Genomic DNA, 12,850 nt, shown 5'->3' with positions numbered 1-12,850 from the left:
AGGTCCCACAGGTTGTGCCCCAGGACCCCCGAGGCAGCCCCCAAGGAGTCCCTGAAGCAGGTCCCAAAGGGCCCATGAGGTGGCCCCCACAGGGTCCCTGCCGCAGGTCCCCAAAGTACCCCTGAGGCAGCCCCGAGGGGCTCCCTGAGGCCGGTCCCCAAGAACCGTTCAGGTGGCCCCTAAGGGTTCCCAAGGACCCTGAGGTAGCACCTAAGGATCCCTGAGGTGGCCCTCACAGGGTCCCTGAGGCAGGTCCCCAAAGACCCCTCAGGTGGCCCCCAAGGAGCCCCTGAGGCAGATCCCAAAAGAATCTTTAAAGCAAATCCCACAGGAGCTCTGAGGTAGCCCCCAAGAGGTCCCACAGGGTGTCCCCCAGGACCCCTGAGGCAGCCCCCAAGCAGTCCCTCAAGCAGGCCCCCAATGGGTCCCTGCAACCCTGAGGTGGCCCCCAAGGAGTCCCTGAAGCAGGTCTCTAAAGACCCCTGAGGTGGCCCCGAAGGAGTGCAGGCCCACCCCAAGGCAGGAGGCCGCAAAACAAAAGCTCAGCATGGTGAGGAGCTGCAGCCTAACCACACAGAAACAGGATCCGAGCACCGCACAGGTTACCCCTACCTGCCCTCCAGGGACTGTGGACACGCTGTGGAAGCACTACAAGAAAAAGCTCTGTTTCATGCCGTAATTAATGCGTTGCACAGGCACAAGCTTTCCAATAAGCCTGCGAAATCCGTTCGACAGCTGCATAACTCCTTCCCTTTCATACAGGAAGGCTGACGGTGACCCAAATAGAAAATACCAGTTTTATCTAGGGAGGCAAGAGCCCCAAGAATTTCCCTTAACTGCAACGTGGCAAACGAATGCTCTTGTGTATTGTAAGCCTTCAGCAGTCACAAAGGAGCAGAGCCGAGCTAATTCCTCCCCTTTACACACAGGAAAAAAAAATCCATTAGTTTGATGTTGTGTCATCAAAGCAACAAGTACTGCCTAGGCTACTAAGCATCCCCATGATCAAATAATAAATCTAACTGAAAGCATGATTCACACTTCTGTATCACCCACCACTCCCTAGCTTTCCGACCCACATGACAAATAACACCACCCTAACCTTGAAAATGCCCCAGCTATAATGCACCATTTCCCAGAGGGCACCTTCTTCTCCATTGAAAGTGCAAATGCTAAGGTGGGGAGGCCACAACAGCTCCTAGAAAAGTTGACAAGCACTGTCTTGTTTTGGGGAGGAAGCTCAGGATTGAAAGAGTCTGGACTTCAAAATGCCAAACTATAAACCACTGGGTAAAATACATAGTAACCTGGGTAGTAACCTGGCTAGCTGGTTAGTCAGGCTAGCACAGGGAAAAGAGCATAAGGAGAAGAAGGACTTCTACTCTGGTGGCCTAGCACATCAGGAAAATGAACAGGAGGTATCTCCGCACATTATCAGTGGCCTCCCATGGAGGCAGCCACCGCTGAGGTGCTCCCACGGAGAAGGTGCTCCCACAGTGGAGATGCTCCAGTGGTTGATGTGCTCTGCAGAGGAGCAAAGGGGCTCTGCAAAGGAGATGGCAGGACCATATGGGCTGCCTTTTAGCACCACTCATGGAAGGGCCCATGTACCTTCCAGAGACCTCTGCAAGCTCCCTTTGGCTCTGGGGGGCACAACCAGGGCAGCCTGTGGGCACTGTTTTAGGAGAACTTCTGCAGTACGGCTCCTCTGGGCTGGGATTTTATTACCCAAATACTTCTGTCCAACTACTTATTGGTGGCCGTCCTCTTTAACTTAAATCACAGAAAGGAGTTTATACCCATTACCCTGCCAGAAAACCTTTTTTTCCTGTCTCTCTAACCTTGGGCATCAGCTGTATTGAGACTGGTTCTGGCAAAGTATTGTATATTGTGCTTGGACTTTAGATGATCTTTTTCATTAGATTACTGATGAATTATAGTCCTAAGGTTTTCTGCTACTTCTGATCATGATGTGGAACAGGTTCAGGCTATTTCTATGTTCCTGGCAAGTAACTAATATATTATTCTCACTGTGCCAAATACAGAATACCCTGAATTGAAATATACGTATATATATACACATATATATACATATATATATACACACATACACACACATCTCCAAACATATACATGTTCAGTTGATACTGGCTGTTAGTACAGTACACTGCACAACATGATTTTAAAGCACAAGGATATATTTTTATGGAACAAGTCATTAATTTCTTACAAGCTTTGATCTGAGAGGAAAACTCTCACCTGCATGTCTGATATATTACTGCTGTACAGCAATTTGGGACTTACTGGCCTGGTTTTCAGAGACGTCCTTAAGCTCTTCACGCTCTGCTACACTGTACATCTTCAGCTGACAGTTTCTATCTTTGTTTTTTTTTTAATTGCCTCTACCACATTACATATCTCCACATTATTTCCCTCTACTTTCCCTGTCACACAACAGGGAAATTTTTCCCCTCACTTCACATGGCTCCCCGCTTCGCACAGGGTGCCCTATGGAGGAAGAGCCTAGCTGGAGGAAGGGAGGTTTAAAGACTGATTTTGCTCCTCATTCAGCTAGAGCAAGACAACTGGAAAGCTCTTTGCGGAAGGGGTGGAAATGGGAGGGTTTGGTCCATTGAAAACTCATCTATGGAGTGAGGGTTTTCTCTAGACACCATGAGATGCCTGAACAGATGAAAAGCAAAAGGGAGTTTCCCTAGCGACACCTGAATGAGAGCAACGGGATTTCCACATGCTACTGGGCCTGTACACTCCCCTTGCAGACCGGGGAGTCATCCTCCAAAGGATGCTCTTCCTTGATGCCTGGCAGACCTGTCCTTCCTCTAATCAGAAAGTTCACCAAATAAAAAACAACACACACAGAAGCAAAAATACACTCTGCATACCCAGACAACAAATACAATCACCAGCTGCCTCACCGCACGGCTCCCAGGAGCCCGGCAGCTCAGCGGAGCACAGCTGGTGAGCCCCTGCACTGCGCCTCACCTGTCGCCTTCGCCAGCCTGTTGCATTTTCAGCTTTACCTGCTGCCCATTCTGTGCTACCTGTAGCTTTCAGCTGCCTGACCTCAACCTCCAGTATTTCAGTCTGGCTCCTCACTCCCATCACACAGACTTTCCTTCCTGGACTCCTCAACATCACCGCCGGCAGCTCCCAGCTCTCTCCTCCGGTCAGACTCCCCTTGTTTTCCTTCACTTTCAGCCCTAATAGCTCCCTGGGCTTTACTGCTATGCGTTGAGAGAAACCATAAACCCTCTCCACGACATAAGCCAGTCACTGAACACAGAAAAAGCAGAATACTCATGTGGACTGAGGGGAAACAAACCTGATAGCGCTGTTCCCCCTTCTCTGAGCAGCAGCCGTGGTGTTTCCAGGCAAACAGGCTGATTAAGACAAAACAAGATTCCTAGTGCTGTCTCTGATGGGGACAGATATTTACAGCACCTATGAAATGCCTGGCCAACAGGGCTCCTGCGCATGTCACTGCCCTCGTTGAATTCACCTGCCCCGTGAGCCACGCGTTACAGTTCACACTCAGAAAAATGTTTCTGACCACACTTGCGACCATCCCTACCTATGACAGCATTTAAGTGCACATGAGCTTTGCGTTCAGCTGGATAGTTAGGCCTCTGCTGAAGTACCCGCTGTCACTGGGGATGCTCTCCTGCATTGCTCACGAATATTGTAAACTCAGAGCCAAGCCTTGTACTATGGAGTTACTCCCATGCATCCTGCAGCTGCTCAATGCCTCAACCAAGACATCAGGGACAAGCAAGCACAAATAGGATAAGCAGGGAAATCAGATGGAAAGGTGGGGCAGAAAAAAAAAAAAAAAAGCCCAAACCCTATTTACGGTGACAGTTCACCTCACAGACAGACTCTGTGGTTCTGAATATGCAGCAGGAGGGTGGGTGTGCTGCCCATGGAAGGTAACATGGCCTCTGGGTGCCATCTGCCAAGCTTGCCTGGGCCCACAGCACACAGCCAGATAATTTTTGCAGTTTCTATAGCCTGCTTGCAAACTAGAAATCATTGTTTTCCAGGCCAACGTCAAAAGGGTGTGTACATCTGAGTTCAAATTGTTAACCTGTAATTATGCTAAAAGCATTCAAGCTTAAACTGCCTGAAAGTGAGGGGGAATTTCCTCACTGTGAGAGTGACAGAGCCCTGGAACAGGTTGCCCAGAGAGGCTGTGGAGTCTCCTTCTCTGGAGATATTCAAGGCCCACCTGGATGCAACCCTGTCTAACATGCTCTAGGTGACCCTGCTGAGCGGGGAGGTTGGACTAGATGATCTCCAGAGGCCCCTTCCAACCTTACTGATTCTATGATTCTAAACAGATCACATTCAGGGTGCTGAACAGAGAGAAGTAAGTATTAGAGACAAACACCAGTACAGTGGTTCAACACCAGATCCTGGACAACACATACTGCTGCTTTACAGATGACCACTGGAAAAGAGACTCTGAAAGTAGGTTCATGCTGCAGATTCAAGGTCCCAAGGAGCCCTGCAATTCAGCTCCAGCTCCTCTGGCTATCATCCTGCACCAGTCAAAATGGGGAAAATATTATTCCGTCTTGTGAAATAGCACAAATTAATACTCTTGCCAGCACCTCCGCTTTGCTTACCTTGTTTCTTACTCGGATTGTGCCTCAAGCAGAGCCCCTCAGCTCTTCACAGGGTATCTGACCCCCCCACTGAACTCCTCAGGTCAGCCTCCCTCCACACACTCTGCTCCTACCAGCAAACGAAGGCAGATGTCCTGCAGGAAGCACCACAGGCTGGTAGGACTCAACCAACATCCCAACTGGGCCAATACGTCCTTGCAAGAGCAGCACGCTTGCAGGATGCTATTCAGCTAGGGTTGGTTTCTTTAAGAAATCAGCTGGACTGCCTCTAAAATATGATTTTCAAATAATACAGTCAGCCAAAGTGGCCTAAGGCAATCTGTAAAGCAGAAGCCAAAGTGGGTGGGTTCCAGTGCCACCACTAGCACCAACTGTGCTGGGTTTCCTGCAGGGCTGAGCACTGCTGGGCATGCAGTATTTCTAGTTCCTTCCCACCAAATATGGAGCTGAGCTGACACGCTATTCACATGCGTTTTAGCACAATGACGTAACAGCATGCAACCTCCTTCGTCTGTCTCTGATTAAAGCCAAGAAGCAAGAGACTCAGACCTCGAAGAGGAGGAGAAGGCAGAGGCAGTGGCCTCCCATCGCAGTCCGCATTGCTTCACCGGGTGCCCTTGCAGCCTGCCACACACACTCTGCAAGTTGTTGCTTAGAGTGTGCCCAAACCAGCAGCCTGGAAGCTCCCCAGGAAAGGTAAATGTCATCCCTAACCCCCCACTCTCACAAGGAGCCCAGACCACAGCAGGAAGGTAGGAAGGAAGCACAGAGATAGAATAACGCACTTACCGTGGCATGCCGTGATCCTCCACGCGACAGGTACGGAGGTGTTCCTGCTAACTACGTGGCCATCTCAACCGTCAGCTAGGCAGACATGACACAGACCATTTAAAATAATAAATTAGCCCTTCGCTCACCTTGACAAATACACGAAGAATGAATAACACAAACCAAGCCCCAATGCTATGCTTTAATTCAAGAGTGCTTGGGCACACGCATGCCTTGGTATGATTCAGAGACCAAAACCCAGGCTAGTGCTTCCTGACAAATGCTTCAGGAAAGAAGAGGGAGAAAATATTAGTGCTAAAAACTACTTAAGCTATGCTAAATATTTCCTACTTAACATTTGGACCAAGAGGAATTCTGAGCCTTTCCCTGGGCTTTCAACCAAGCCAAACCGAAGTGGCTGAATTTAATCACCCAGGTTTTGCAAGTGACTTTGCCCCCAAACCGTGCTGTACCTCTGCTGGGCTTAGCATGTTCAGTCCAAACTCTGGAAGCTTTTTGCAAAGAAACACCTGTCAGTGAGAATTTTGTAGACTTCAATTCATTCAATTAATGCATAATGAACAGACTCACCCCTCAAACACCTATCCGCAGTAGAATAGCACAAGTAAACCTAATATCACCCATATCAGGCAAAATTTTCTTGCAGGGGTGCTATTATTTATCTTCAATTCAAGCAGCCATTTCAGAATTAAAGCACATTGAAAAAATATTATTACAAATCACAAGAATTTAAGGCAGCATGTAAGAATTGCCAGTAAAAGAAAAACAATGAGCAAAATAAAGTAAAAAAAAAAAAAGTTGTAAATTCATGTCCCAGGCAGCAAAAGAGCAATGTACCATTCACTAGAACCATGTAATTTTAATAAACATTTTATTACTGTAGAACAATTTAAAATTATCTATAAGTACAGCATGCTTTTCATTGAGAATCTACTACACTAAAATCAAAAAAGATTTCCAGTAGCTTGGTAAACATGAAAGGAAATAACATAACCTTCTCTGAAAAACAGCACCCTAGAAGAATGCATTTTCTGAGTAACAAAATGGAGAAAAAAACAAAAAACAACACAAATAGAGGATTAAATCAATTAAACTGCAAGCAAATACACCTGTGTATCTAAAATGATGCAGGGAAGAAACAAAGCTGCAAGCACCAGTGACACGATTAAAGTCTGTTCATTATACTGGATTCTAGCTGTAGTTTTCGTACTTCTTAGAAGATTTGCATTGGGGGCAACGTCTGAATCCAGGTCAAAGCCTCAGACCAGGAGAATTTTCAGATTTCCTAACTTTTATTTTCTCTCAGCACTTTTATTCCTCTACTTTTATCAAATTAATTTTAAAATAGAAAATTATTAAAAGGCAAAGACAACTCCTGTAAAGGTTTATGTCAGTACACAAGGAGTGATGAATTCAGACTGGTTCTTCATCTTCTTGGATGCCAGACCTGCTTTAGGGACTCTTCCTCAGGGTCAGTGCTACTAAATTGATCATTTTTGTCCAATGTGCTGATGTAGAAAAGATCATTTGAAAAGGCAAACTGGGGAGGGGGGAGCAATATTTTACCAGCACTGAAAAATGCATGTGCTGTCATCTGCTTTCATGGTGCCAGAGTAGAAACGGGGAACAGAAAAACAGACAAGCAATGAGATGAGCCAACACACGGAGAGGGCAGAGGAGCTGCAAGGCAGGAAGGCTGGGATCGTCCCGGCAGCAGTGACCACATCCCAGGCTGCCCAGTCCCCACGCCCAGGACACCCAGCCTCGGGGCGCCCACAGCCCCCAAAGCCACCACAGGGGCCTGGCTGCTCACTGCCACTCTCCCCTGGGTCTTTTTTTTGGCTTGCTGAGACAGAGGCCTGAACTTTGCACCCCTAAAGGCTGCCTGCACAGCCCCAGCAGAGCAGGAGAAGGGGCGGGCTGTACTCACGCCCTGGTGGCTGCAGGGACCAAGCTCCACGCTGGGGATGTGACCGGCATCAGACAGCAAAACTGCAACAACCTTGGTGTTGTCGTTGCTTGCCTCTTCAGTCCTACATTTGAAGGCAGAGATGGCATCAACATTCTCCTTCCTTGTTTTCTGTGTTTTCATTCCCTCACTAAGTTCCCTTTCATTTTAAATAAAATATGAATGGAGTTTACTAAGGTTCATATTTAAATAATTCCCATTAAGCTTTGAAGCCCATGCCCTCTGGATAATGCTCCTACCCACTTACTTGGTGATTTACACCTCCAAAGGACTTACAGAAACTAATTAATTAGCACTCAGAGGAAAAAAAAAAAAAAAAAAAAAAAAGCTACAGTGAATGGCACGAGATTAAGGCTTTTGTTTGCTGTTCAGCTGGATTTGGTCTGCTCAGGGGCTGAGCTAACATGGGAGTCACTGCAGTTCATTTTGAAACTTAAATCTGTGCTGTGGCACTCCAGCAAATGTGCGCAGAGAGCTTCCCCGAGTCTCTCGCAAGCTCCTCTGCTCTCCTGCTCCTCCTCCTTTCTCTCCTGATGCAAATGCTGACTACCAAAGGAAGGGAGCACACTGGATTTCTACCTTTCCCCACCTTCAAATCTAGGCACTTGAATGGGCAGCCTGATTTTTGGAAGTGCTGAGCCCTGTTCCACCAGCTCAGCATTATTCAGCTGGGTACCTTTGAAAAGGAGTTCATGTACACAGGGGGCTTACTTAGTTCTCAGGCTAAATTTACATCTTTGAAAATCTTAAATATGCAAGTGTACAAGAATGTAGTTGCCTGTATGTGTGTGCATATACATTACATACACACACGGGAAGGGAGAGAGAAGGAAACAGGCCACTACCTTCAAAACACAAAAATTATTAATCCAATCACAGTTACTTTCCTGGATGACTCTTGCATAGTTTTTGCATTTCTCTCGTTTCTTGAAAAGAACAAACCAAGAGCAGAACATCTAATATTAATAAACAAGAAAGGAAAATAGTGATGTGACAGGCTTTTTATTATTATTAAATGCCTCATTACAAAGAACCTGAAACTAGTGCAAGCTCTGCTTTTCCCTTTCAGCCTGGCTCATGAAGCATCACTCTCCCTTCCACACACAACAGTGTCTCCTCACTGCTTCCTCACCCCAGGAGGGTCTGCGTTCTTCCATAGGGTCACAAAAGCTGGTAGGGCATCCTAGACCTTTTGCTTTCTCCAGTGATAAGAAATTCTCATCCCTATAAAAAGACAGTCTCCTACATATATTTGGAAAAGAAAAAAGAAATTAATGAGGGGAGGGATAAGGCTGAAAACAGTGTTTATAAAATATTTACAAAAACAGTATAAGAATTGTCTGATTTTTGCTTTAATTAGTAAAGGAGAACAGACACATGGAAATTACTTCAAAGAGCAGTATGGGATTTTACGTGCAATCCAGGTTGGATGTGGCTTGCAAAGTCCAGGAACTCTGAGGCTGGTGCCCTCCCATTTTAATCTGGGTGTTCTGCTGTCCCCAGAGCCAGCTGAGCTACACCAAGAGTGAACTGACAAGTGTGTGTGTGGGGGGGGGGGGGGGGGACAAAAACAAAAAAAAACCAAAAAAAACAAAACAACAAAAAAAAAACACCAAGTGTTTCATCACTTCTTCCGGGTGCTGCAATTTTAGCCTCTGCACAGCCAGAAATGAGTAGCATGTAAGAACCACTACTTATAAGCACGTGGCCTTCCTGGCCATCCTTTCGCACCCTGCAGGAGAAGCCTATCTGCACAAGGTCGAGGACAACATGTTGGCATGAGTGTTGCCAGTTGCTCTTCCTGCAAAGAGTTAATGATGACCAGCCCCATTGCTTCATTCATGCTGACAATGTATTTTGTGTCAAGGGGTCAGGATGTGGTATCAGTGCATGTATACACACGTGCTATAAAAAGAAAGCTGCCGTTGGCATGCAGCCAAGCCAGGATGAAAGCTGAGTTTACTCATAGTCACAGAAGAAATGTCTCATAAAAGTGAAACTTACCCCAGCTCCTTCTGAGCAATGGAGAAGCCAAGAAGAAACAGGCTGTATGGGATGTGCAAAGGCTGAGTACGGGATGCTGTTCTCTGGTTTCACCAACATTTGGTGAGGCGGGCACAGGTGCAGAAGTTGTTGCGCAAGTGAAGCTACTGAATATTGAATACTGAACATTTGCTGCATTATAGATGAGGCATGTTATCAGGTGACACCTGGTAACATTACACAGTGTGAGAAAGGCCAAAGCTGCCCTCTTGAAAGAAACAAATCCTGGGATGCCTGACAAAGAAAGCTCACAAACTGCTCAGAGTACTCCCTCAAACTTCACTATTTTCTTCATCAAGCTTTGCTCACTTCCTCCTTCACCATCACTTCAGCACACACAACAGGCTAAGCCTTGCCAGCATGTCACCACCCACACAACTTATCAGATTTTTTCTTCCTATAACTCGCTCTTGGCCCATCATGTTGCAACCAGCACTTTCTGGCTGAGGAGTAGATAAGACTTCCTCCCAGGCCGAGCAATGCTGTTGACTGGCTAGACAGGTGACGTGTTGAGCAACAGCAGGAACATCAGCTGATCCTTAACACAAAGGCTGGAGGGGTGCGTGTGAAAGAAAAGTGGAGAATCACTCATCTGGTATCATATTCATAATTATTTTCTACTCCAAGAGTCCACTGCTAGAGATGTTACAACCAACTCACACCGGGCAACTAAAGTAAACGCTAGCTAGTTTTGGAGTGCTCAGTAGGTGAGCTGGATTGAGAGAGATCATTAGCCCATTACCTCCAGGGAACAGCATTTCCATCAGATGTGTAATACCACATCTAGTGCTAGACTTCACTTATAATGGAAGTACTACATGTGTCATCATCCTATGCCACGTGTCCTCTTTCTCCATATGCAAATGTCATTCAGAAGCCCTACTTTTCACAGCAGATTTCCCAGCCGCCTTTCCTCCAATCCTTTATTGTAAGTCAGCAGCACCAAAGCACATGGTCTGGTGTTCAGTTTGTCCCAAGGCCTATTGCAGTTTGAGGTAGACATGAGCCTATCCAAATTCTTCCCCACCCTACCCCGCCAAAAATCTTACTACATAGAAGGAAAGACAGCCAGAAAAGGCAAGGTAGTAGATTTGCGACAGAGGGGGCAGCATGCAGCTCCCAGATTCCTTCTTCCTCTTTCTCTCTTTCCACACAACTCTCTTCTAGCCCCATACCTTCACAAAACCCTGCCACCTCTCACCCACGTGCCAAAAATGTGACCTGCTACAGATGGTGTCACCCCACGTCTGTCCAGGTCATCTCTAAAAATTTAGCTGACACAGCCCTCTAACAGAGAGAGGTTCCCAGAGTCCCGAGAAGTGCATGCCCCCACAAGCTCTCCTCAGGGCTGCAGAGCCAGCCTCGAAATACTAGTTGCAGAAGTTGTGACAGAGGTACAGCACTCCTAGTGCTGGGGCACACCTTTTTGCTCTGTTATGCCTACAGAGGCATTTCAAGTCCTTTCATCTGGTAGAAAGCCCAGGACTTCAGTAGGAGGTGGAGTCTTGCAGAGGAACTTCTGCATTTTCAAACATGTTTGCTGCAAAAGAAGAAAACTAGCCAGGCACCTGCAAGGCTCGAGCCAGGGGACACCGTTAACCCCTTACGTTCTGACCCAGTCTGTCACGATCTGTTTTGTTTGCAACAGACCTTAAGCCCATCTTCAGGGGACCTAATGGCTCACTTCAAGAAAAGACAGCACTTGGCCGCATGGTGAGGGCAGGGTGCCTCATGGGGCTTCCCAGCAAAAACAAGTCTGCTGGCACAACACCTTGCAGAGAAGCTTCTGGCAGGCCTGGCACCCTCGTTCATGCAGCATGGCTCCCCTCCCGTTTCCTGAACAAGGCTCATCTCTGCTATCCAGTCATGTGCATGAACACCACATCCCCCCACAAGGCCACTGCACGTAGGGGGACCCCTGCCACCAGCCTTTCCCCAGCAAGCCATTACCAACAGGCAGCGAGGCTCCTGCTCCCCCCAGCACACACATCACGGGGGCTCTGATGCCTCACCAGGCAGGACCAGCCCCAGTCCTTCCACCCTGCGCCGTTCGGGGGCCGTGCGGGGAGCCCAGCTCAGCCACTGGGTACTTAGATGCACATTTGAGCAACAGGCAATATTTGCAAGCTCACTTTGGCAGCCACAGGAGACCAACAGCAGGCCTCAGGTCTGCACATAGTGCCCTGGCCCCCTGCCCTGACACTCTTGCTAGAGCAGCTGGCTCTAGCAAGCTTTCCCCTACTTCGGAAAAGCTGCCTGCCGCTGAAGCCACAAAATCCCTTCCACACTTTGCATGGCACAGGTAGGTGAAGACCTGCCAGCGTGCAAGCCACCGGCTGCAGGGTTTCCTGTACGCTTCCCCACATCCTCCTCGCAGAACCCAGCTGCTGCTGCTGTGTGAGATGTCACCTCCCCCCTCAGGCTTTCTCCTGTCTGTCTCCTTCCGTTCAGATAACCCTCTCCAGCCCAGGCCCACCCAAAGGCTCAGTCCACAAAGCCAGCAGTGACAGCCATTGAGCTCATTCAGGGATCTGCCCAGGGTGACTCGGATGGTGCTGTCAGTTCCCCTACTCAGCACTCCTTTACCCATCTTGGATGGTGCCTCTTGCACCCGGGCTGTGCTCCCAGGCAGCTGTCATTACAACATTGAGTGGCTGCAAATGCTCTTCTCCACACCTCTAGCACAGGTAAATCCTTTTTCTGCCCTGTCCATCTCCAACATTACCCTGGCCTGGCCAGGGTGCAGAGCACATGATCCATGGGAGAACTCTGCTGCACCAATTTGAGAGGGGATACTGTGGATACAGCTTATCAAACATGTCAATCAGGAAACGTAACCCTATTTCCCCTCTGGGGCAATCTAGCAGCGACTAATCTCCAAGCAGCACCGGTTTACATGCCTCTGCCCTGGGACTCATCCTACCTCCCAGACACTGACTGTCCCTCCTGAGCCAGCAGGTCCAGTCACCTCACAGGCATCTACCACTCTCCTTCACATCCTTCCCTCACTGCGACATTTTGAAGGCAAACTACCTCTTGGGCAGCACAGGACTTCAGCATGGACTGCTTGTGATTTACAGCCATTGAAAAACCTACAGCTTTAAGCCTTTTAATAAAGGGATCTAACCTTCCTTTTTAAATTTTCCACATCTGAACCAGAACTAAACTTCTGACCCCCCCCCCCGACTAGAAACCTTACAGTCATTATGACAGCCCCTTTAAAAACAGCTTCTCCTTGACGATCATTTGCTTACAGCAACACAAAACTGGAGTCTGTCCACCAGGGAGGGAATGCAGGATCCAGAAGGTGCCCTGAGGCTGCAGGTCAGGGCTGCCTTGTTCTCCATACCCTAAACAGCAGCTACCCCAGCCATGGCCTCTGACCCCACAGCTCATGATGCTT

Source organism: Rhea pennata, chromosome 9 (assembly GCF_028389875.1).
Source record: "Rhea pennata isolate bPtePen1 chromosome 9, bPtePen1.pri, whole genome shotgun sequence".
NCBI lineage: Eukaryota > Metazoa > Chordata > Aves > Rheiformes > Rheidae > Rhea > Rhea pennata.
This window is presented reverse-complemented; position numbering follows the sequence as displayed.